Raw genomic sequence first — 27,339 nt, forward strand, 5'->3', positions numbered from 1 at the left:
AAAAAAAAAAAAAAAAAAAAAAAAAAAAAAAAAAAACATTGATCCTGTTCTCAATATGGATATACCTTTTTCCAGTCAATGATTCCTTACATAGTAAAGCACAGACAACTGTTTATACAGAATTTACTTTGTATTCTCTAGGGTAAGGACAATAGGATGTAGGGCCTGGAAGAGAAACGTGTGATTACAAAGACATATGATAGCAGCAGAGCTGTATCCCTTTCCTCCACAGAAGTCAGTGAGATCTCTATGAAACTGAGGTTCAGCCATTACAGTTCAAGCATACCATTTAGAAATATGAAAATATGTGAGCAATTTGAAAGACAGTAGCTGGAAATCATTGATCTTGATGACTTTTAGAAGAAGGACACATCATCAGAGGAAAGGGTAGGAAAAAGTGTTGTAGTGAATTTTCTTTGGCCATAAGGAAGAATGAAGTTATGTTATTTTATTTCCTGCAAAATGAATGCAACTGAAGATGATATTAACTGAAATCAGCGAGGTTCAGAAAGACAAATACCATGTGTTTTCTTTCATTCATTTGTCCATCCAGATTCATATATATATATATATATATATATATATATATATATATATATATATATATATATATATATATATATATGGCTGGCATGGATGTAGAAGGGCGAGGTTGAGAAAAGGAATAAACTAGTAGAAGAAGAGAAAATAGGATGGGGGAGGGAGTAGGGGTAACAGACAATGAATACACTCAAAATACTGGTATTCTTAAAAGAAAGCATCCTTATGACAACCATTAGTATGTATAATGAAAGAATGCCAAAAGAAAACAAAAGAAAGGGTTAATAAATCAGAGTGCAAAGAAAGGAAGGATTAAAAACAAACAAAGCCAGGAAGAGCAGCTGGGGTTACCAAAGAGCTAACCACTGCCTCAGCTTTGCTCCTCAGTCTCCAGGACCAGCCAGTTGTCAGGAAAGAGAGATGAATCCAGTTCTGAAGATAAGAAAGCTCCTCTCCAAGGGAGTGAAGTTTCTGTCAGAGTTCAGCACAGTCATGCCTTGTAACAAACTGCTCCAGAGCTCAGGGGTGTCTGTACATTGAGACCATCCTTGGGAAGCTCTGGCATACTCATGCTTCCTGGCGTACTCATGCTTCCAGGTTGCAATCTCTCTAATTCATGCTGTGATCATGAGGCTCTGGTCCAGATCAGCACTGGTTTAGATAGTCCTCCTCTGCATGTCTCATTCTACAAGCTAAGCTGAGATGCATGTCTACCTGCTGCGTGTTCCTGTCATGTGGATCATTTTACAGGCTTTCCCACTGACAAAAAGAAGTCAAATGGTCAAATAATCTAATTTGTATATTTAATGTCTCTCAAAGGCTCATGGGTTAAGCACTTGGTCTCCAGGTTTGTATTGTTTGGAGGTGGTGAAAGTTTGAAGTTGTGGAGCCTGGTAGAAGGTTATAGGTCAGTGTGGTCATACTGTAGAAGGGAAATGTAAAACTATGGTTGTTTCCTCTGTCACTTTTTCTCTAAACTCTGAGGTGACTGGGTTTCTTCCATCTTGGTGGTACGTTCCCTCACCACAACCCAAAAGCAATCTGGTCAAATTACCATGAAATGAAGCTTTAAAAATATAACTGAACCTTTCTTCTTTTTAATTTGATTACCTCAGGCATTTTATTGTAGTAACAGAAGTTTAATACAATGGGGGATTATTTGCTCATCACAGAGTCATGGTAAAGGTACAGATATATAATATCACTGACAGAGCTTAAATAATTATCAGAAATATTAATTCAATCTGCCAAAACTCATGTCAACATTCATTCATCAAAAGCATCCTCATCATGGCTATCGTTTTTGTTTTATCCAGCCTCTGCCAAAAGCATCCAGAATGAACAGTATAATTAATAGCCCAATTTTCTTCTTTGTGATTAGTGAGAAGCTCACTTCAGCAAAGCCCATCTACTTTGCTAAAGACCTGGCTTCAGTTCCCAGCACACACATCAGGTGGCTTTTGAACCCTTGTTACTTCTAGTGCAGGGATCCAGCATTCACCTCTCATCTTCCTGAGTATCCATACACACTTGGCACACTCATACAGACAAGGACATAGACACACAAATAAATTCAGCCTTTAAGAAACCCCAAAATGTGTTTCTTTTAAAATATAGTTTTCTTAAATTGTTTTAAGTAAATAGGTATGAAATCTATTTTAAGATCTTTTATTTTAATGAGAATACAGAATCTTATAAGGAATTTTGAAAACCCGTATGTGTCAAGCCACACTTATTCTGGATGTTTTTAAAGTAGAAACTAGAAGCCATGCACACTGGAATGCAGGCAACGTTATTCAATATACAAAATTCATGGTCTAGCCAAGTAGCGATTACTCCAAAAACCCTTATGGAGAATAAAGGATTTACTGTGAGACTTGATACTTTGGAAAAACAAACCAAAGATTAATAATATCTGGGTGATGTCTCCCAGTATCACCAGGGGAAACAATGAAGACTTCTCAAGAGAATAGCTTTCAGATGTATGGTAAATCATGTATCCATACCAACATGAACCTGGCTGAGGGAGGAACTTTCTTATTTCAAGAAAAGAAGCGTTCTTCTGCTACTATATTCACTTCCCCTTAACCTTGTAATACTGTTAAGGAGGTAAAAGTCAAACCCGTTAGCCTTTCCAAGTAATGAAAGGATGAAGAAATTATGCCAGGAAAATTAATTTTGCCACTCCATGGGATGTGTTCATTAAAAAAATAAGCAAATAAGATTCATTGTGAAATTATCTATTGACTTCCCTGTCTAAAATATATCCTGAATACCATGAGGTGGGAGAAGGATAGTTATGAAGTGGAAGGTAGCACTGGGGAGCCAGGGTGGCACTGCCTGTAGGAACTGCATACATATATAAATTTAAATACTCTGGAGACTGGAATTTCATATCCTAAATCGTTTACATTCAGACATCCTTCAAAGAAGTCCAGATGTCCCCAGAGTGGCTCTGGTGGCCTTTGAGGTCTTTAGTCATTTCATCTGATGAACTCTATTATGGATCTTAAGAACAAGCGTCTGCCAGGCCCTGCTAACCTTAGAGACAGTATCAGAAAGAGCATTTAGTGAGGTCAGTAGCCTTTTCTTTCCACACTGAAAAATTCCTTTGAACTTTTTATCCTTGTGTCAAGTCTTTGCCCTTGGGTATGTCTTCCCTGGGACTTGTGGCCAGGTTGAAATGCATCAACCAAAGCTACAGAAACAAAACAAGTTACTAAGGGATGCAGACAGACTGTATTCAGGTGTGATAGAATGAGGAGTGAAATGTATGTGTTTGCTGAGAAATATCCTTTTTAATCAGTCAAAGTTCTTCTAGAAAGCGCAAGGCACAAATGCACCATTTGGCAACTTTCACAGATACTAAGTGCTTAAAGTAGAGCAGAGGGAGAGGAAGTCTAAATGAACCAAATTAATCTTCTAATAGTCTGTTTCCTTCCTAATTGGCTAATCAGATGAGTGTAGGTACAGAAACGCAGAGTAAGAAAACATATGCTACATAGCACCGCTTGCCATGTGAAAGAAGTCCTTTCCCTCCTCTCAGGTTGATTGCCTAAGTAATATCTCAGGAGAATGTGGGACTGAGGGAAGCAATGGGGCTGGTCTTTCCTTCCTTTGCAGAAGTGTCTGCTTCTGCGACTTCAGTAAACTCACTCCAGATTAGCTAAGATCAAGTTTTGGAGTAAGAAATAGAGTCCAAAAGCAGGGGTTTCCAGAAAAGAGAAACTAATGACTCAAAATGATCTGTGAACAGCGTAGGGGTGAACAGTCAAGCCCTCTGGGGAGGCTTCTACTCTGCAGCCTCTTCCCTGGCCTCTTTCCGACTGTGCAGAGTCAAGTTTCTAGGACCTACTGCTTGTCCAGCCATCAACATCAACAGGGATGAAAAAATCTTGAGAAAAAAAATGGAAAAGGCTGTTACCCTTGTTCTCAAAGAACACTTCCATTCTAGCTTTCTCTGTTTCACTGGGCAAAGCTAACCACACAGAAGATTTTTGGCTTTATATATTTTGAAACCTATTAGTAGGTGCACAGAAATTTAAGTTTCTTATTTTCCTGGTACTTCTTTCCTTATAAAGTAACCTTATTTTTCTTGAGCAGAGATTTTTTTTTTTGAAAAGGTCATCATTTGTGTTATTTCCAATAGAGTTCATCAACTTTCTCCTTAAGAGTTTTACCCAGAACCCTTTGCCTACCCTTGCCTTTTCTGCTGTTCTTTAAACATGCAGAGCTGCTTGTTGTACTGTTCTGTTCAATGAAGGCATTTATTTTCATTTCTATTTTTATGGTATCTTTTATACCCTGCTGTTTGTCCCATTTTGCTGTGATTCCTTTTTTCCTCTCTGTTGTCTTTTGTTTGAGGTTTAGTTAGTTGGTTTTGTAGGTTTACTTGTTTGTTTTCAAGACAGAGTTTCACTGTATAGCCCTCACTGTCCTGGAACTCTCTCTGTAGATTAGGCTGGCTCAAGCTCACAGAGTTCTACCTGCTTCTGCCTCTTGAGTGCTGGGATGAAAGTCATGAGCCGCCACCACCACCACAATCATCGAGTGAGTTGGGTTTTTTGTTTGTTTTGATTTTTTTTTTATTTTTATCAATTCTCATAAAATTTAGTAGATCATATTCATGTCTTTCCCCCAACTTCTCCCAGATCCGCACACATTTCCCCTCCCGTCTAACTTTGTGTCATGTTTTGGTTTGTATTTCATTTAAGTACAGCTGGTGCTGCCTATCCACATTCATTAGATTTCTCCCTTCTACTTCTTGAACATTTGCATTCTGGCATATTACTTTAGTGTTGACATATATAGAGCATTTATCCACTAAGCCTTGTCTATAGCCAACTTGGGCTTTTCCAATCAGCTGTTGCATTTCATGGTGATGGTGGTGTTCCAGGAAGTAGCCTCAGTCCCAACTGTGTTGCTATATTCTGGCCACAGAGGGCACCTATGGGTGCATTTCAGAGTCAATGTGAGATCACCCTCCTTCAATCTCCAGCAGGGTCTGAGAGTTTCCTTTGGCAAATATCTGCTTCACAGCAAACTACACTCACTCATTTCCTAATGCCTCAAAAATGTCATCCTTTTGGCTTCATGCCGAAAAGACAATTTTTCTATGCATAGAGCTTTGGGTTGAGAAAAGCTTCTCTTTTGCACATTAAACATGCCAGTCCTTGGTCTAATGGCTTTCCTCACTGCTGTCAAAAGAAAAACACATCAGCTAGTAGAGTGGTCAAAAGTAATGTCTCTTTGTGGATCTACTCCTGACCTCCTGTAGGAATCTGCTCCTGTTCCTCTGTGGATCTGCTCCTGACCTCTTCTGTGGATCTGCTTCTGATCTCCTGTAGGAATCTGCTCCTGTTCCTCTGTGGATCTCTTCTTGACCTCCTGTAAGAATCTGCTCCTGCTCCTCTGTGGATCTGCCCCTGCTCCTCTGTGGATCTGCCCCTGCTCCTCTGTGGATCTGCCCCTGCTCCTCTGTGGATCTGTTCCTGCTCCTCTGTGGATCTGCCCCTGCTCCTCTGTGGATCTGCCCCTGCTCCTCTGTGGATCTGCTCCTGCTCCTCTGTGGATCTGCCCCTGACCTCCTGTAGGAATCTGCTCCTGCTCCTCTGTGGATCTGCCCCTGCTCCTCTGTGGATCTTCTCCTGCTCCTCTGTGGATCTGCCCCTGCTCCTCTGTGGATCTGTTCCTGTTCCTCTGTGGATCTGCCCCTGCTCCTCTGTGGATCTGCTCCTGCTCCTCTGTGGATCTGCCCCTGCTCCTCTGTGGATCTGCCCCTGCTCCTCTGTGGATCTGCCCCTGCTCCTCTGTGGATCTGCTCCTGACCTCCTGTAGGAATGTGCTCCTGTTTCTCTCTGTGGCTCCACTCTTGGACTTAGGCTGTCTGGTTGCACACGATCTGTCTAGCAGTGGATTTGTTCTATCTGACCTGATTTTCAGTGTGCTTCAGATTCAGTCTGCAGGAAGACAGTTTTCAGCTTCCTAAGTATTGCCTCAGTTACTCTTTCTCCCTCTTCTCATCTTGGAACCACAGTTAGACACATCTCTGCTCCACTCAGTTTTAACTAATCTTTTCACATTCTGAATCTCATCATCATAAAATGCATCATTTCTTGTACCGTTACATCATGTATCATTGCTTTGTGACTAATTGGCTTTCAGGAGAACATTAACTCTCTCTTCAGCTGTGTGTCATCTACAGCGAGGCTTACCCTCAGGCCTGTCTGCTCACTTTGATTGCTGTGCTTCCGCCTTCTAGATGTTCTGTTGCTCTGTATTCAAACATAGGCAGCTATTCTGGAAAGTTGTCAACGTTTTATTTCACTTACTTATTCCTGCCAAACATAATTTTATAACATGTGTCAGAATACTGTCTAAAGCACTTGTGTTATTTCTGAAAGCTACAACTTCTTTGTCCTTATCTTTGATCCTTGTTTGACTATGTTTGAAATGATTTTTTACTTTTGAGATGGTCTTTTCTCTCAGGAATTTACTTTTGAAGGAAATCTTTTAAGAACTGGGAGAAAACAAGCTGCTTCTATGGAGGCCTGGAAGACACATGGAGACACCACATGTCTTAGACTAAGCATTGGTATTCCCTGTGTAATTGGTCATTTTTTGTTTAATAATATATAAAGCAATGTTTGTCATTATAAGTCAATTAATCTCTGTATTATTTTGAATGATGCACAGAATTCAATAATATGTACATATTATTGATAGTATTAATCCTTAAATTTAAAAAAAAGTGCTACTAGGTGGGCAGGGTAGCACACACATTTAATCTTAGCCTTCAGGAAGGCAGGTGGATCTCTGTGACTGTGAGGTTAGCCTGGGCTACAATGTGAGTTCTAGGACAGTCAGGGTACATAGTAAGATTCTTCCAGAGACTGAACACCAACCAAAAAGCAAACCTAGGCTGAACCTAGGCCCCCTGCACATATGTAGCAGAGAGGCAGCTTGGTTGTCATGTGGGCCCCACAACAACTGGATCAGGGGTTGTCCCTGAATCCGTTTCCTGCTTGCCTGTTGATCATGTCCTCCTAACTGGGCTGCCTTGACTGGGCTCAGTGGGAGAGGAATCTCCTAGCACTGCGGTGACTTGATGTGTCTAAAGTTAAGAGGGAGTAATGGGGTTGCGGGGGAGATCAGTATGAGGGAGTTCTGGGAGTGGGGTTGATATTGAGATGTAAAGTGAAATGAATTAATAAAATAAATATCACAGCAAATGTACATTTTTACAGATTTCCATGATTTTATAATTTACCATACACACACACACACACACACACACACACACACAAACATACACATGTAGATACAGATTTGGATATTTTCCTAAAAGTATTTGCCTGCTATGGCAAAGAAAGGGGACATCTGAACATTCAAAAACTAATATTATTCATGACTTCTAAATGGTTCTATGTTTTCATCTATTCACAGTTAGTCAGTCTATAGCTATAGCCTTGAAAGTACCCAGTGTCCTCAGTTGTTGCATTTCACTCATGATGAGAATATAACTGCTCACTCCTGCTGACATTTGACTACAGGAAGGCTGAGCATGCTGCTGGCATTTACTGAATATTTGCTTTTCCCCCTCTTTTGTGAGACAGATGCTCATTTACTTTGGCGATTTTTATGCTTTTTTCTGGGTCATTTGACTGTGAAGTTTCAGGTCCTCTTTGAACTTTAGAAGGAAAGAGTGCTTTTTTTAAAAAACATTGTAGACAAGAAGTACTTTGCAAATATGAGTATGAAGTAGTATAATCTAGTGCTAAATGTCTTTCATTATAAATCAATAGAATGAAAGCTTTACTTGAAATGTAAACAAGTGTACTCTAGTTGAGACCACAGAACCTGTCAGTAGTAACTGTATACTTTAAATGCTCTAAAAACAAAAACCTGTTTCTTTAGTCTTTTAAAACATTTTTGGAGAGCACTTTCCTAACAACCAAAGGGCTATTTCTAGTCAGAATTTTAATGCTTCACTAGAGGGATAATTATTTCAAAGAAACTTTATTTTTTAAAAATCATCTGGGTTTCCCAACACAAGGAGGGAAACTACACACTAGAAAAAGCAAGAAAGTAGTCTTCTTTCAACAAACCCAAAAGAAGTAGCCACATAAACATAGCAGGAAGCAGCAATCACTATTCCTTAATATCTCTTAACATCAATGGACTCAATTCCCCAATAAAAAGACACAGAATAACAGACTGGATATATAAACAGATTCCAGCATTTGGTGCATACAGGAAACCCAACTCAGTGTCAAAGGCAGACACTACCTCAGAGCAAAGGGCTGGAAAACAATTTTCTAAATGATCCCAAGAAACAAGCTGGCATAGCCATTCTAATACTGAATAAAATAAACTTTCAACCAAAAGTTATCAAAAAGGATAAGGAAGGACACTTCATAATCATCAAAGGAAAAATCTACCAAGAAGAACTCTCAATTCTGAACATCTATGCTCCAAATGCAAGGGTACCCACATTTATAAAAGAAACTTTACTAAAAGCTCAAAGCACACATTTCACCTCCCACAATAATAGTGGGAGACTTCAACACCCCACTCTCAGCAATGGACAAATCATGGAAACACAAACTAAACAGAGACACAGTGAAACTAACAGAACGTATGGACCAAATGGATTTAACAGATATCTGTAGAGCATTTTATCCTATATATATAGGTATATATATATATATATATATATATATATATATATATATATATATATATATATATATACCTGCTTATAAGCACCTCATAGTACCTTCTCTAAAATTGACCATATATTGGTCACAATACAGGCCTCAACAGATACAAGAAGATTGAAATGCATCCTTATCAGATCACCACAGACTAAGGTTGGGCTTCATTCAATAGTAACAAAAACAACAGAAAGCCCACATACACATGGAAGCTAAACATTCTACTCAATAAGAACTTTGTCAAGAAAGAAAGAAAGAAAGAAAGAAAGAAAGAAAGAAAGAAAGAAAGAAAGAAATTAAAGACTTTTTAGAATTTAATGAAAATGAAAGCACAACTTATGGGATACAATGAAAGTAGTGCCAAGAGGAAAACTCATAGTTCTGAGTACTTCCAAAAAGAAACTGGAAAGAACATACACTTACCACTTAACAACACCCCTGAAAGCTTTAAAACAGAGAGAACCAAATACACCCAGGAGGATTAGACAGCAGGAAATAATCAAATTCAGGGCTGAAATCAACCTAGTAGAAACAAAAAGAAGTATACAAAGAATCAACAAAACCAGGAGCTGGTTCTTTGATAAAATCAACATGATAGATAAACCCTTAGCCAGACTAACTAGAGGGCACAGAGACAGTATCCAAATTAACAAAGTTAGAAATGAAAAAAGAGACATAACAATAGAAAATGAGGAAATTGAGAAAATCATCAGATCCTACTACAAAAGCCTATATTCAACAAAACTGGAAAATCTGGATGAAATAGACAAATTTCTAGACAGATATCAAATACCTAAGTTAAATCAGGATCAGATAAACCATCTAAACAGTCCTATAATCCCTAAAGAAATAGAAGCAGTCATTAAAAGTCTCCCAACCAAAACAAGCCTGGGACCAGATAGGTTTATTGCAGAATTCTATCAGACCTTCAAAGAAGACCTAATACCAATACACCAATACTCTTCAAACTACTCCACAAAATAGAAACAGAGGGAACACTACCCAATTCATTCTATGGAGCCACAGTTACCCTGCATATTCTCCATAGGATTCCTGATTAGTGGTTTGTGTCTAATCAGGAACTTTTCACAATTTCCTTTTATATAGTACTTCGTAAGTGTTTTATTTTTTACTTCTATCATGTTTAATGTTCCAAACATATTTTAAAAACATGTCTATTTAAGAGGCATTTAATTATTATAAATTATTTTGATGACTTAAAAATGTCAATACTGAGTTGTCTATTTTTAAAAAAATGTTACTAGTTTAATAGAAAAATTATCTGTATTTCATGAGTAATGGGATTTTATTTGTGGTTCCATTTCTGTTTATCTACACTGTTATATTTACATGTCATAAAACTACTTTTGTATTTTAAATAGTGCTGGAATTTGGAGTAGTGCTTTTTTTTTTTTTTGGTTTTTCAAGACAGGGTTTCTCTGTGTAGCCCTGGCTGTCCTGGAACTCACTCTGTAGACCAGGCTGGCCTCGAACTTAGAAATCCACCTGCCTCTGTCTTCCAAGTGCTGGGATTAAAGGTGTGCACCACCACTGCCTGGCTGGAGTAGTGCTAATTTTATACTTTAGGGAAATGTTTGCTTTCTCAAATAGCTATTTACAGTTAAAAAACAAAAACAAACAAACAAACAAACAAAAACTACCCTTACCTTCCTCAGTCAACTCTTTCTGTCAAGTTTTGTTTTGTTTTGTTCAGTTTGGTTTGGTTTGGTTTGCTTTTTTTTTTTTTTTTTTTTTTCCAAGACAGAGTTTCTCTGTATAGTCCTGGCGTGCACCACCACCACCCGGCTTTTCTGTCAAATTTTAAGCAAGACTTTGGCAATTACAAAGCAGTAACTGTCACGATGGAAGTTTCTTACAGGTTTTAAGGATGTGTGAGAAGCTAGTTAACTTTGTATGTTGAGATAAAGTAGGGAAAATAAGAAAAAGGAGCCAGGTCTGCTGGCTCAGCCTTGGAACCCTGGTTATTTGCAGGCTGAGTGAGTTGAGCACAAGTTCACATCCTGCTTGTGCCACAGAGCAAGTTCAGGACCAACCGGAACAACGTAGCCAGACTGATAGTGATGGAGCACTTGCCTGGCTCCAGACATTCCTGAGACCAGCCTCAATGTCTGCAAAGTTTGATATGTAGAATAAAAACAGCACAACACCGAAGGTTTGTAAAAACTGTTCCAGTGTTATAGCAATTATTTAAATATTAATACTTTAGAACTATTATCAATATTTATCAGGATAAAACTATTGATGTCATTGCATTTAGTGTTAAATATTCATATTTACATGCATTGTATTTTAATCAGGAATTTATACAACTTCATAAATTTGTATTTAACAAATTACTTAAAAGAGGAAGATAGCGCTGGGCCAGTTCTTTGAACAGACCTTGGGTGCAAATTTTGCAGCCAGTCACACAACACCCAGAGGAAGCTCCACTCCCAGGAGCTCTAAAGGACTCAGAATCCCAGAATCACAGGATTACAGAGACAGTTTGAGTCTGAGGAGTTCTGACACAACCAGGATCACAGGACAGATAGGCTCCAATCAGATTTAGCAAGGGCAGGTAGCACTAGAGATAACCAGATGGCAGAAGGCAAGCATAAGAACATAAGCAACAGAAACAAAGGTTACTTGGCATCATCAGAACCCAATTCTCCCACCATAGCAAGTCCTGGACACCCCATCACACCGGAAAAGCAAGATTCAGATCTAAAATCACTTCTCATGATGATGATAAAGGACATTAAGGAGGACGTAAATAGCACCCTCAAATACAGGAGACCACAGGTAAAGAGCTAGAAGCCCTTAAAGAGGAAACACAAAAATCCCTTAAAGAACTACAGGAAAACACAAACAGGTGAATGAAATGAACAAAACCACCCAGAATCTAAAAGTGGAAATAGAAACAATAAAGAAATCACAAAGGGAGACAACCCTGGAGTTAGAAAATCTAGGAAAGAGATCAGGAGTCATAGATGCAAGCATCACCAACAGAATAAAAGAGATAGAAGAGAGAATCTCAGGGGCAGAAGACACCATAGAAAACATTGCCACAACAGTCAAAGGAAATGCAAAAAGCAAAAAGCTCCTAACCCAAAACATCCAGGAAATCCAGGACACAATGAGAAGACCAAACCTAAGGATAATGGGTATAGAAGAGAGTGAAGACTCTCAATATAATGGGCCAGTAAATATCTTCAACAAAATTATAGAAGAAAACTTCCCTAATGTAAAGAAAGAGATGCCCATGAACATACAAGAAGCTTATAGAACCCCAGATAGACTGAGAAAAGAAATTCTTCCCATCACATAATAAGCAAAACACCATATGTATTAAACAAATAAAGAATTTTAAAAGCAGTAAAGGAAAAAGTTCAAGTAACATATAAAAACAGGCCTACCAGAATTACACCAAACTTCTCACCAGAGACTATGAAAGCTAGAAGATCCTGGGCAGATGTAATACTGACCCTAAGAGAACACAAATGCCAGCCCAGGCTACTATACCAAGCAAAACTCTCAATTACCATAGATGAAGAAAACAAGATATTCCATGACAAAAACAAATTTACACAATATCTTTCCACAAATCCAGCCTTACAAAGGATAATAGATGGAAAACACCAACATAAGGAGCAAAACTATACCCTAGAAGAAGCAAAGAAGTAATCTTTCAACAAATCCACACAAACCTATTTCCACCTCTTATAACAAAAACAACAAGAAGTGACATTTACTTTTTCTTAACATGTCTCAATATGAAAATTAATATCACCAACATATCCTAGTCAACTGAAATTCAAAAATATGAAGAATTAGAAATTTGATGGCTGTCATCCAGTGGTCTCTCTAATTTGGTAATTGGAGAAATAGGTCCAATATTGTACAATCCATATATACTTTCTGCTTGTTTGTACATGACAGTGTCTTGCTGTGTACCACATAAAGGTCTTGAAATCAGGTTTCTCCTATCTCAGCCTCTGTATTAGTAGGATTGCTTATTTGATGTTTTTATACTATATTATGGTTTTCAGAAAAGCTTACATATTTCAAATGCATTAATACAGTCAAAAGAAATGTAGACAATTAATTTGGAAGGTTGCTTGTAAGAGAACAAGAAAGAGTGAGACTGAATGCTTTGCTTGATGTCTGTGAACTATTGTATCAAGTTTGAAGAAGAGGACTTTTTAAGTTACTTACATTATAAGATGAATGCTTTTCAAAATCATCACAGCCAATGAACCAGATTCTTACCCTCACCTAATGTCTGTGCCTCCCTCCAAGCAGAAACATTGTTCATTGAAACAGTTGGTGAATGACTTTATGGATAGACCATCTTAATACATACACCATTTCTTAAATGAATGTAACCTGTTCTCTGTGGGCTGAGAATGAAGTCACTCACTCAAGTCAAATAGCTTTGACCATAGCAGGAAGTCTGTATCCTGCCCAGTGTACCCCAGTATTCAGGCTTTGGAGGTCCAAGCCAGACCTAGTAACAAGGCTACTTTATCCTTTCTTAGGAAAATGTGCTGGTGGTCCTAATGGCCGAGTTCCCCATTGTAGTGAGTAGGCACAGAAGCATGGAGAAGCAGCTTAGGTTGCCCACTGTCACATGAACAGGCTTGTGGCCAGGAACGAGGGCAGATCTGGGCCCGCCACAAAGAAGGGTCTGGAGAATTCTGCTTCATTGTGCAGTCTCCACTGCTTTAGCAGGCCCTTTGCACCCCTGCTTGTGGAGAGAGGCCAGATGGGTCTGACTTCTCAGAGTTCCCCACAAGCATGTGACCTGTGAGCTTCAGTTTCTTTCATTACATCCCTTCATGATGCAGAGACATCAGCCCTCTGCTCTAACAAACAGCACCTGGATTTTCTAGTCTTGTTTCCTTCTGAAGCAATTGAAAACACTTTAATACAAAAGATTTATGACAACTTTTCTATTTTCCCATTTTATATGTCTGCTAAATTTCATTTTTTTTTACACATTATAGAGAAAGGCACTGGTGGAATCTCAATGTCTAGAAATGTTAAGTTCTCTGTAAAAAGAAGGCCACTCAAATCTTGTTAAACTGATACTGTATTCATTGTGCCTTTTAATGCCCACATTCATTCCAAAGGGCTTATAAAATGAAATCATCAAAAAGCTCCCAGCTGCACAAGTCTTTTGAAACTTCTCTGTCGTAACAGAGTCTGCCTTACACATTACAAAAACATGCGAAGGGGCTTAAAGATACTTTAACAAAAAGACTAGAAAGGGAGCATATCCAGGTGGCTTTTTAAGTGTGGAACATAATAAAATGGGGTTTGGAAAGCATCGTGGCAAGATAGAATAACTAGAAAACAAGAAATCTCATTTACAGGCTGACGTGTAACTTCAAGTCAGAAACAGGGGCAATGCTGAGAATGCAAGGCAAATAATAACAAACACACTTATTAAGTATGGGGCAGACAAAAACCTTCAGCAAGATACCAGCAGAGTTGCCACACATTTCAACTCTTCCTTCTGCGGTTCTTGAATACCTGTCAGGATCCAATCACAGAACGGGAGCTGTGAGTATTTAAAACTGAGGGCCTGTTGCAGGAAACTTCACACAGCTGACATACTCAGCAGCAAACAGGGAGTCAGAGATCTCCAGTTCCAGAAAGCCACCGCCTCATCTCTGTCAGAGTCAGGATACCAAGCACCAAGGTCATCCTTGTGTATCAGGTTTGACTCAGCATGAGCCAGGTCAAGAGTAGGAGGAAGAAAACCGTAGCTTCTCCCTCCTTCTTGCCCCCATGTCCCACCAGCAACTGACTGTCATTCTCAGCTGTGACTATCTCAGTAGGGCTGGGGAGGGGGTGAACAATAGCCCCCGCGATGAGCAGGACCAGGGCTGTTAGTCTTCCTGCAAAAAGGTTCCTCTTTTCATCTGCTTAGAAATAAACAGAAAACAAAATCCCATCATTAAAGGAAATTTATTGACTTACATCATGAAAAATCATGAGCTAGAGCAAACTCCATTATTGATCCATGGTCCAGTGAGGTCAGCCAAGCCTCTCCTAGCCACACACTGGTGGGATGGCTCCTGGGAGAGAATGAGAATGGCCCTTTCATCAATACTAGACATTGAGTCTCCTCAATGCTAATCTGCCAGTTCTATGACTTCTCTGTAATATAGATGTATCCTGTCTCCCATTTGTCTTGTCATTAATGCGTGACCTACGGTGTTAGGATGGATGAGCAGTGAGGACTCAGACCTGAGTTGTTGGCTGTTATAGCAATTCCTGCTTCCTGCTTTCTCTAGCTCCAGCTTAGTTTGTGAAGAATTTTCAGTGTTCAAAGGCTCCTGCAGATTGGATGTCCAGGCCAGTGGCCAATCAACAGAAAGCTCTCTCAAGACAGAAATAAAAACTTCTTCTTCAACATAGTAGGGCCACCTGCTAGTCATATTGATTCCAAAAGAAATGTAAAAGGATAAATAATTATTAGAAAATATTTCAATTCATCTACTATTCAATAACACAATTTTGTATGAATCCATAGTCGTCTTTAGGTATTTTTTCACATAAATATTAGCATTAGGGCATGTGAGATTTTCAGTTTCTTTTTCCTATCTTTTATTGTATTTAATATTATTATATTACGTTAAAAGTTTAATGTGTGTGTGTGTTTGTGGTGTATATACATATTTGTGCACACATAATATGGTGCCTGTGTATAGATCATAGGACAGCTTGTGGGAATCAATTCTCTTCTTCCACTCTGTGGGTTCCTGAGTTTGATCTCACCTCATGAGGCTTTACCTGTTAAGCCACCTTACTGGATTTTCTATAATTTTATTTTTGCAGTGAGTGAGACCAAACCTAGAGCCTCTTGCATGCTTGTCAAACACTCTACAACTAAGCCACATCCCAAGGTCCTCTTTTTGTACATTACAGCACAGGGTGAGAATTTAAAAGAGTATATGAAATATATAAGATATGAATCATTTTACATTTTTATGATTTCCCTTAATTTTTATGGTTTGAGACCAGCTGTAAAACAACCGACCTTCATCAAGCCTTTCCAAAGCATTTGATTTTATCTATATCTATATCTATATCTATATCTATATCTATCTATCTATCTATCTATCTATGAGAGAGAAAGAGAGAGAACTCTGCTATTTCCATAACCAGCGTTCATTACTTTCTGTAGTTCTGTAGTGTTTATTTTAACTATGTAATTACAATATGCATAATGAATAGATAAGTTCATGAAACAAAGACACATATGCTAGCCATAAAGATCAAACGGTAGTTAAGGGAAGCACCCATGACCAAGGCCATGCTGAGGACTGTGGGCTCCTTGGTGGGTTACAGAAAACCGTGTATGAAATGACCAAGCACACGAGTCCAGCATAGATTGGTTAGGACAGCAATCACTGTGTTGTTTTCTGTGCCTCCAGGAAAGTAGCCCATAGTCCAAGCTTGTATTCCTCATAGAGACCTTGACTGAAGGTCACAAGATGTTTCAAAATCTCCCAAATTCTGATTGTTTTTCAGCTGCCTTATTATGATAGCCTTGGTAGATATCTGATCAAAGTCTCAAAATAAAATTTCAAAAGGATTTCAGAGCTCTCTCTCTCTCTCTCTCTCTCTCTCTCTCTCTCTCTCTCTCTCTCTCTCTCTCTCTCTTTACTAAACCACACAAAGGTTATCAACTCACTTAGAAGCTAGCCTTCAGACAGAGGAGAAGCAGGCTAGCTTCTAACATCACAGTGCCCCATGTCATGGTGCTGTGAGCTACATAGGCTTCATCCAGGGATCTCAAACCACCTTGCAGTCAATATATGCAGACACCCTCCTGTGATTATGGATACAGAATGTGGAACTCTGGGCCAAATACAAGGTATAAGAACTACACTTACAACTATGGCAATAGTCAACACAATGCCACCAACTATGGTTTCTAATGTGGGATCAATCAGCACTGCAAAGGGGCATGTACAGCTTAGGAGATGAGATAAGATTCCTAAGAGTCTAACCCAAGGGCTTTCCTGAGTGAGCAAAACGTTGCACTGGTGCAGCTGTAACTGTGGTGAACTTGATATGGAAATGGCCTTTGAGGGCCACACCATTCGTCGAAAGGCTCAGGGCTGGACTTAGGATGCACGAAACTTCCAGACAATGGCCTCAGATTATGGGTGGGTGTATGTGAGAAGACCCAGCCAGGGACCCAATGCCACAGTGCATGTCTGGTTGCCTCCTGACTCTCCTCCTTCTTCTTCCAGAACGACACCAAGCATGAGTTGCAGGAGTTCTTTGGCTTTCACGTTGACAAGGCCTGAAGCGGTGACTCCAAGGCCATGGAGAATGGCTGCTGATCAGAAGAAGAGGACAAAGAGAAAAAGGGGAGAACGCAAGGAAGATTCAGAGAAGAGGGTCCCAATGACCCAGGATTAGAGCAGACTCAAGAAACACAAACTTTAAGTCAAGTACAAAAGCTGGGACAAGAAGAAAAAAAAAAAAAACCAGCAGCCTCTGTCCTTCATGGTGGAGAAGATCCACCATGAAAAATTCTCCCTGCCAACACTGGAACCTCTATGAAGATAAAAGCCAGTCACCTTGAAAGCACATCTCCCAAGGAACATGATAAGTAGGTGAGCACCAACTTCACTGGCAGCCTTTAGACTACTTCCAGAAAGGCCTCAATCATAAAATGAAGAAATCAGAGAGGCCCTACAAAACCATGAACGAACTTAATAGTATGTTGCTGTAAGCTAAAAAGAAAGATCTGAAAAATAAAAATACTGTAAGATGACAATCCAAACCTCTCCACTCCTATGCAGCCAACATGCAGCTTTACCTTCATGTGGGTCCTGAGTGAGCTACTGGAGCAGGGGCTATCCCAAAAGCTGGTACTTGTATGTGGGATGGTGTTCTGCTAGCTAGACTGACTTGTCTGGCCTTAGTGGGAGAGGAAGTGCCCAGCCTTGTAGAGACTTGAAGACCAGGGTTGGGGAATAATTAGGAGGGTCCTCACAGCCCAAGGGAGAAGGGGAGAGGGGAAGGGTTTTGGGAGGGATTGACTGGTAGGAAAGGGGCAGTGAATAGGATGTAAAATGAATAAGTAAAAAAAATTAAGATTTTTTTTTTTTAAAAAGAAGAGGTAAAACAAAACAAAACAAACAATAAAACAAAACAAAACCAAAACCTGCAAGTTTGTCATGGCGATCAACAAGCTCATTGGTCAGAAGTTGCAGAGCTATTTTTAAAGAAAAGAACCCTTAACTTGGGGCCTAGAGAAAGATCTGGACCATGTGAACAATAGCATCCTGGATGAGAGGACAGGGCAAAGCAGCAGAGTTCACAGAGGGAACAGAGAGCACATGCATAGTGCATGCTAGCACATACTGCCTCTCTATCCATCCCTACTCCTATTCCTATATATGGACACTGCATCCCTTAGTGGAAGAGGTGTGGCACCCTGGACAGGTGGTGTGCTAGTGTCACATCCTCTGCATCCTGGGTTTCCAAATGGAGATCCATGAAGGTGGTGGGGGGGCTGCCCTATAGCCTATGTGCAGGGCAAGCAGGGTAAGCAGGGTCTATATAGTGAAGCTGGAAGGAACCCTAATAGAGTTCTTTTCTACTTCCTACCCACAATATAGAATCAATTCTTCTGGTTAACTTGCACTGTGCTCTTAGGGACTCCTGAATTTTAGAATGTATTCTTTGTACTCCTTGTAGACACATATTTTTTTCTGATGTAAATGGCCAGGAGTGCATTTGCTCAGAGCTATGGTATTCATGTGTTTGCTTTGAATACTGCAGTTTTTCAGAGTAGTTGTACTTTTTACACATTCATTGGCAATATGATTTCCATTTTTCTCCCACATCCTTGTCAGTGTGGTGTGGCTACTACTGAAACACCGTCAAGCACAGGGCAGCTTGGGCAATAGACATTTGCTTCTTGCTGTCCTAGAAGCCAGTAACCAAAACCCATCTGTTGAGTCCTTGGAAAGCGTCTTCTTTTTGGTTTGCAGACAGATCCCTGCTGTTTCCACATGTTGAAAGCATGCTCTTGTCCTCTTTTCTAGTTACTAACATTTCCAGGATGGCCCAACTCTGAGACCCATTTGAGTCTCCCAAAGCCCTGTCTCCAAAGACCATCCAACTAAGGGTGTGCCTTCAGTCTGAACTTAGACAGAATTCACAGATACCAGCCAGGCCAAGCATAGTCCCCTTATCCCTGTTGCCCAGAGGACTGAGCTAGTTCTAGGATTGACAGTCTTTAGCAAGTCTTGAAGCTTTGCTGAAAACGCAGCTCCCAGAATTCCCTGAATCATACTCTGTAGTGGGCCCCAAAAGCCAGGATGTTGTATTTTGATAGGCTCTCTGGCAAATTCAAATACCACTGTCTCATGCAACCACTCCCTTCTGTAATCGTAGGCACCTCAGAGCTGGGGTTGGAGCCCAAAACACTTTAGTCAGTTGAAGCAAACACCTGGCCTCCATCAAGTTCCCAGAAACCTCCTATTCGTGCAGCTGTTGGAACTAGTTCTTGGTTCAGCTAATTTGCAATTTCTAATGGAGAACCCATCTGAAAATAAAGCCAGTGTATTGAAGAAAGCCACTGAACAGGGCTAATCCCTGTGCCTTAATCCACAGACAACGAAGTCTTGATACTGTTGCTGGAGACTAACCCCAGACACCACCTCAAGCCAGATCTGCTCTGGATAATTCAGACAATAATAATCACACCAGTCAGTTTGGCCACAGAATCAGAACACATAAGACCAAAGACAGAGAAGCCACATGTTAGTCTACACCAGTCAGTGGGGATAACAGTAAATAAAAATAAAGCTACTAACTATCCAAGAATGTACTCTTTAGAGACAATTCTGCCTCCTAATTTAAGAAGATTGGGGCTTCTTGAACTCTCAGCACATCTCACACAGAAGAGGGGACGTGCCTGTGCAGGGATCAACTGAGCCTTGGTGCCCTTCCTATCTCAAATATCAGTGCCAAGAGCAGCACTTCTGAGACTACCCAGTGGTCCTGCTTGGTCAGGCCCAGTGCGTCTGTTATTCTCTCAACTTCTCACCAGCTGCTCATGCCACACACCACAGGCAGGAGGGAGAAAACTGGGGAATTCAGTATTTCTGAACTCATCTTCCAGACATGAAGAGGCAGGAGCAAATAAACCAAACAACACATAATTAGAATGCAGTCTTGCTAGCACTGGTGGATGCATGTGAGGTGCTGAAAGGCTCCGAGGTTGGAAAGGAGGTTCAGTGTTCAGCTAGGGAATGGATTTTTAAAAAAGAATTAGGTTGTTTTGCCTGAAAACCAAGTCTCTACACTCAATTTTAAATTTTTTTCAGAGAATGTATCTAATTTTTTTAAAACTTCATGGAAGTACACTGAATTATGAGAAATGACAACATATATAAAGGTAAACTTTGATCAACTTAACCTTTCTTAGAAGTCATTACCACAATTCACATGGTCAGCGGAATCAACCATTTCTACAAGTCCTTTGTGTCCCTGTCTGTCATACCCTACCCTACACCTTCCCTCCGCTGATCTGCCTTCTGGTGCTGTAGATTACTTTGAAAATTCTATATGCAGAATCATACAGCATAGTTTCTGTACTGTTTCTTGAATTCAGGATAACTGGAATAGAAATAGGAATCCACATTATTGCATATTTCATTGGTTTATTACCTTCTAACGTGGTATGTAATTAGGCAGGTAGTTAATTTTGTAGACACTTATGTCGGCATCAGTTTGGACTATTACAAGTAATACTAAGACAAATAGTTATGTAGAAGTCTTTACATGACCAGATGCTTCCACATATGTTTGGTAAATCCATAAGAATGGAAGGCTGCACGGCATGATGCTTAGGAACTAGCAGAATTGCTATCCAGCACCACTTTCCTTCCATATAACAGCAAGACTTCTAATGGCTTTACATCCTTGCTGAAGGCCACTCTGTACTTTTGGCCAGCAACTACAGATAGCGGCATCTCTGTGCAGTTTCAATTTGCCTTTCTCTGTTGGCTGATAAAGCTGAATTTCTTTCTGTGTTCTTTGGACAGACACATTTGTAGGTTTTCTTCTGTGAAGAGTAAGTTTAAATCTTTGCCTATTCGTTACTATCAAGACTCTGGGGAACAAGAAAGTGGCATAATTGAATTTTTGTTTTAGAAAATCATGCAGGCAGAAAACAGTGAGGATATGACACTGGGTGAAGCTGTAGTAGAGGGGTGTGGGGTGGGATCAAAATACATCGAACTGGAATAGCTACTGAAGAGAGCTAGCAGTGTGGGTAAGAGACACTTCTGAGATATCAACTGTCATGTATGTACCTTGTTTGTACCTCGTTTGTAGGTGAGTTAATCAAGGGGGAGAAAAGCTGACTCTACTAGACACGAGGGTTCAGAGTTAAAAACATACACATACCCAATACAAGTTACTACCCTATGAACATGCCCTCTGAAAGCTTATGAAGGTTTATTGCTGTTGTGTTGGGATAAGAGTGGAGACTGCTGTGGAGTGGGGAGTTTACAGGTGTCCAGGCCACAAGGCTGAACTCTCATGCATGGATAAATGTTCTTCCTCCCTCTCTCTTTTCTTCTTTTCCATTCCTCCTTCTCCTTTCTTCCCAATACCATGTATTTTAAGAAACACAGCATCTTGCAGCACAACAACAGGGTACCAGATGGAGATTTTATACGAAATTCTCCAGTTTAGGGAGAGACTATTTAATGAGTGTAGCTTAACTTTTCTCCGTAAGGAAAATCCTATTAGGTGGGCATGGAACACCTCAAATCTGCTACTCTCAATGTCCCTAAACCCCTTTCAACTTTTATACTTCATCCTTTGAACATTGTATAGTAGGAGTCTTTAACAATGACCATTACCTTCCTCAATCCTATTAGATTTAGTTTACATCTCTGGGGACAATTATCATTATCATATAACATTAACAGAATGTGAAGCGAGGCTTTGCTACAGTTTATGTTTTTAATTCTATTTTTAAAATTAATTTTGCAAATAATACCACACTTCCACACAATTCCCACTAACCACCCTCATCCTCAACCCTTTCCCACCTGCTACCTCCCTTTCTACCTCGCTCTCTTCCTTACAAATGTCTTCCTCATTTTTTTTCTATTCTGTTTTATCAATCACTGAATTGACCCTTGGCCATTTGTCTTATCATGGATTTGGAGCTATCTGTTGGAGCTTGGTGGGCTCAATAGTTGTACAAAACTGAAGACTATGATTCCCCCTCTCCCTGGACCTATGCATATCTAATAATTCAGTCACAGGGGAAACATCATATGGGTCCCTCATCCATCCATGACTCTTCATAACTCCAGTTTCATATGGCCCAGTGTTGTGAGTTCATGGTGAAAATGACTGTGTCTAGTCCCAGAGGATAGCAATTTTTAGCCCTTCACCCTATCTTCTGCCTCTCACATTCTTCCTGCCCCCCACCTTCTACAATGGGGCCTGAGCCTCTTAGCAGGGAGCTCTCAATAATCATCTTTGACAGCCATGAATCTCTGTATTCAGGTTTTATTTCTAAGAGAGGCTTCTTTGGCTAAGAGTGAGAGCAGCTTTTGAGTATAAATGTAGATGCTTAAAATGCTATTTGATGTCAGTGTAATTAAACATCAATAGTAAGTTCTTCTCTTGAGCCTATGACCTCCCCAGCCATACAGTACTGGGGAACTTACAGTAGAATAAATAAGTTCCCTCCTATGGAGTGGTCTTCGAATCTAATCAGAAGACAACTGGTTACCTCTACAATTGTGCTACTAATTTGAAGGTTGGTGTATCTTGCTCAGCAGTGTTGGATCGTGAAAGGCAGTCTGTGTTCTTGGTTGAGCGAGGCTTACTCTGGAGACCCAGTAGAAAATTCTACAAGGGACAGAATAGTTTATGACTAGGTGAGAACAGTAATGCCTTTACTTCCCCAGCAGTCTGCATAGAACCTTCCAGCACTTTAAAAGCTAGCCAGCAGGGAGAAAGCTGGCAGCTCAGTTCCATCTTATCTGCTTAGCATCTTAAACTGAAGAGCAGTAAGACCATAGCCTCTATTTGGTGGGTGACCAAGAAGACTGACAAAAGCCTACATTGTTTGGAGGGCTCCTGGAGCCTCCCTGACCAACTCCTAAGGAGGTCTCCCACACCATTCTGTCCTGATAGAAGGGAGAAATGGATGTGCAAGAAGGCACAGTGATTGAATGTGTAGTTGTTGCACATGCCACAGCAAGTGTGCACACACATACTATACCAGAGACTTGAAAGCTATCAGGGTCCTTGCTAGTTGTCATACTATGCTTCAAAATGGGCAAAGGCTTACTTAAGTTCTTGGGGGAAAAAATTATAATCTTTTGATTTACACGGTGGTGCATTCCTGGGAAATTCAGTAACTGAGCCAAAATCCCACTCATGTTATTCTTTCCCAAGTGGCTGGAGCCATTATTTTTCTCTATCCCTCTAGAAGCATTTAGCTCCATGTTGGTCCTACTCCATAGATTCAGATTGTCTCATTGTTATATGGATATGCTGAAATTTCACTTTATTTCTGGGTTTAGTTTTGTCAGCTTGTTACAAATCTAGACTTATCTGAAAAATGGGGGAAAAAAAAACCCTGAAGAATTGCCTGCATCAGATTTTCTTTTGGGCATGGCACACTTATGGGCATTTTTTTTTTTTTTTGATTAATGATTTATGTGGGAGGGCCTAGCCCAATGTGGGCAGTGACAACTCTGCACAGATGGTCCTGTTTGGCTCAAGAAAGCTACTTAGCAACATGAAGAGCAAACCCGTCAGCTATAATTTCCATGGTGTTTGTCTCAGTTCTTGCTTCCAGATTCCTGCCTGAGTTCCTGCCCTGACTCTTCTCAGTGATGGAAGTGTGAGCCAAATAAATCCTTTCCTCTCAAAGTGGTTTTTATCACAGCAACAGGAAGCAAACACCTTTGAGAGTTGATCTTCCTAATGTTAGAATGGCTAAAAGAAAACAAAAGCTGGAGAGGAGGTGGGGAAAGGGTCTCTCATTCACTCTAAATGGAACTGCTAAGTGGTGGAGCCGCTCTGGAAAGCGGGGTGAAGAATTCTCAAAAAGCTAAAAATAAATTTGTCTTATGATGCAGCTATACCACTCCTGGGCATATGCTGCAAAGACTCAACATCCTACTCCACGAATACCTGTAGAGCTGTGTTCTTGTTGCTCTACTCGCAACAGCTAGGAGATGGAAAAAGCCAAAATTTCCTCAGCTAATGGCTGGATAATTAAAATGTGGTGCATATACACTATAGAATGCTCAGCATCTGGCAAGAAAAGCAAAATCACGGAAGCTGCAGATAGATGGATGCAACTAGAAAGAATGATACTGAGTGAAGTAACCCAGACCCAGAAAGACAAACACTGTATTCTGTCAAGTGAGGTTCCTAATTACAAATGTTCAGAAATTAGTATATACACTTGGAGTAACAGCAGAAACTAAGAAAGCAAAAAGAGGCCATTGCATGAGTAGGGAAGGAGCTCTAGAAAGAAAAATAACAGGGAGAGTGTTAATATGTAAGGGAAAACTGTGGGTTGAGCTGTAATTCGGAAAAGTACAGAAGGGAGTGAGGAAGTATAACTAGGAGTCAGGAAGTCAGAAAAGCCAGAGCGGTAGTTCACAACCTTCCTAATGCTGCGATTCTTTAACACAGTTTAATAAAGTGCTGAGCCACAACCATAAAATTATTTTTGTTGCTACTTCATAACTGTAATTTTGCTGTTATGAATTATAATGTAAATATCTGTATTTTCCTATGGTCTTAGATGATCCCTGTTTAAAAGTTGTTTGATGTACCCTCCAAAGGGTTTAGGACTCACAAGTTGAGAACCACTATCAGAGAGAATTATATTACTTTATATTTACCTAAAATTACATGTAATACATGTAAGTACTAACTTCATTCTAAATACTTTTCATCCTTATACCCACAGATAAGTATGGCTCTTGCCCTCATTTTAAAAACTCACTGCCGCAGGCAGAGACTATTAGATATATCACAACTGGGTAAAATTCAGAGAAAATCAGACCATGGGGTGCCAAGCTCCAATTGATTCATCTACAACACAACCCCTATACTTAAGGCTAGGGGAACATTTTGCAAGTTGAGGGAGAAGGGAGGGGCGGGATTAAAACAGCCAGAGAAACAGAAAATCTAATGAGGCTTGCCTTCTAGAAATGACAGGGAAACTACACCCATGACATTTCAATAGCACGGTTACCAATAATACCACGTTGACATGCCAACATGCATGGGGGGATGGTCATGGGGCTCCACCCTTAGATGAAGAGCTATGGGCTACTAAGGACCAGTGAGGGAGGGAGAATTCATCTTCTGCAGGGATAAGCATCCTAGTTAGATATCAAATACAAAGTAGTCCGTCCTGAAAGCATACATACAAGTAACACTAAACAGACTGAGCAAATTGTATTTATCTTCCATATACATAGACACACTTATTTATAACACACACCACCATTACGACCACCACCACCACCACCACCACCACCAACGAGAACAAAAACAACAATAACAACTGCTGGGAAAAGAGACCATAAATGTTAAGGAAAGCAAGTACAAGTACATGGGAGGGTTTTGGGCAGAGGAAAGGGAAGGGGAAATGATGTAATTACAATCTCAAAAAGTTTAAAAATTTCAAAATAATAGAAGAGCTGTGACTCCCAAGGAATACAGCATTTATATCACACAGTTTTGGGCTGTCTTGAGAGCTTTGCCTGTAGCTCATCCACTGATTCTTAAAGAATGGCTTTGAGAGTGAACAAAGGAACAGTGAGTTCAATTCTGATGTCATTATTGTGCTCCTAGTTCGCTGCTTGCTTCATGTTATTGCCAGCCCTCTTCCTATCTTTCTATTCTAGAAACATGCTTGACTTCCTTCGTGATGCAGCAGAAAACTTGTCACATAGGAAATAATTTTATGCCAATTAACTTTGCTGTAAGAGAGACACATGACTTGCTTCTGTTGTCCCAAGTTATGGGTGTTCTCCTGATTCGTTTTTGTGTTTGAGTTCCATGGGTGCTTTTTTCCAAATTCTTAATAAAAAGTTATTTGACTTATTTCCTCTTTCGTCTATTCTCATTTTTCCTAGTGTTTCCCAGATTCTTAATAGCAATATATTTTAATAAGTTACTACTTTTTACCAAAGAATTTGACTTTGCCATACTTTTATTGTTTTACATTCAATTGTTCAGTATATTTTCATAGAATTTTTTTTAGAAATTACCTTTATGTATATGCTGTAAGTTATGTGTGAAGTCAGAGGACAACATTCAGGAGTCAGTTCTCACCTCCTGCCATGCTGAGGCAGGTCTATCTTGACTCTGCTGTTTTCCTGTATACCCACGCTAGATGATCGGAAAATTTCTGGGTCATCCTCCTGTCTCCATTTCTTAACACACATAGAATGTGCTAGATTAGTACCACTGCATCCAGCCTCTTAAAAAAAAGAATTTATATGTAATTATGTGTATGGGTTTGTGTTTCTATGTGGAAGTATACTGAATATGAATTTGACAAAGATGCCCTGGGGCTGGATTTTAGGCATCTGTGGTCTACCTGCTGTGGGTCCTCTACAAGAGCAGTACACTCTCTTAACTGAGCTCTCTCTCCAGCCCCTGCTTCCAGCTTCTCAATGTGGGTTTCACATTAAATGCACATTCTTGTGCTTACCACACATGCATATCAATCCCTCTGCCCCTGAATGTTTCCATATTTAAGTACAATCAATAATCACAATTTACACACTACTATTAGCAGTGTAAAAGCTCAAACAGTGACAGGTATGGTTTGTATAGATACACTCAACTAATGTTTGGTCAGCCTTTTTCCTTATATTTCAAGCAACTTATAAAACCAAAAATGCAGCTCTTTTTAAAAATAAAATCAGAAAGTAATTTTAAAAAATGAACCTAAACTTTGAAGTTTAATTCTTATCCCCATAGTAGGAGGGGGAAAGATTACAAAGATAAATGGAACTCAAATGGATTTTCTTGCTTTGGCTCACCCTTTTAAGTTCTAGGGCATTTCCAAGCTCACTAATGTGCCAACAGAGGCCATATGACAGCTGAGCAAGTATCGCTTATGGATCCTGCTTAGTGCTAGGAGTGCTTTCAGCAGCACGAACCCAACAAGGGCTTTGCCTATCACAATGCTTAGTATTATTTAACACGGAGACTCAATGGTGCTATGGATTTAGAACTTTTCTATTTTCTAGTCCGTCATCCCTACTTACTTGACTGTGAACAAAGTTCAGGATCCCTGTAGGACAGTTAGTGTTGTAAATTATCAGAATCTAGCATCACTTGAAAGTAGTGCCTCTGGGGATGTCTGTAGAAGACTATTTAGATTGTGTTAAAAAAAATATGGAGAAACTCATCTTACTTGTAGGCAGGATTATTCCACAAGCAGAGTATCCTGGACAATTTAAGATGTGGAAAACAAGCTGGGCTAAACTAACATGCACAATGTTTTTCCTCTCTCTGCTTTCTGACT

Source organism: Mastomys coucha, unplaced genomic scaffold, assembly GCF_008632895.1.
Source record: "Mastomys coucha isolate ucsf_1 unplaced genomic scaffold, UCSF_Mcou_1 pScaffold13, whole genome shotgun sequence".
NCBI lineage: Eukaryota > Metazoa > Chordata > Mammalia > Rodentia > Muridae > Mastomys > Mastomys coucha.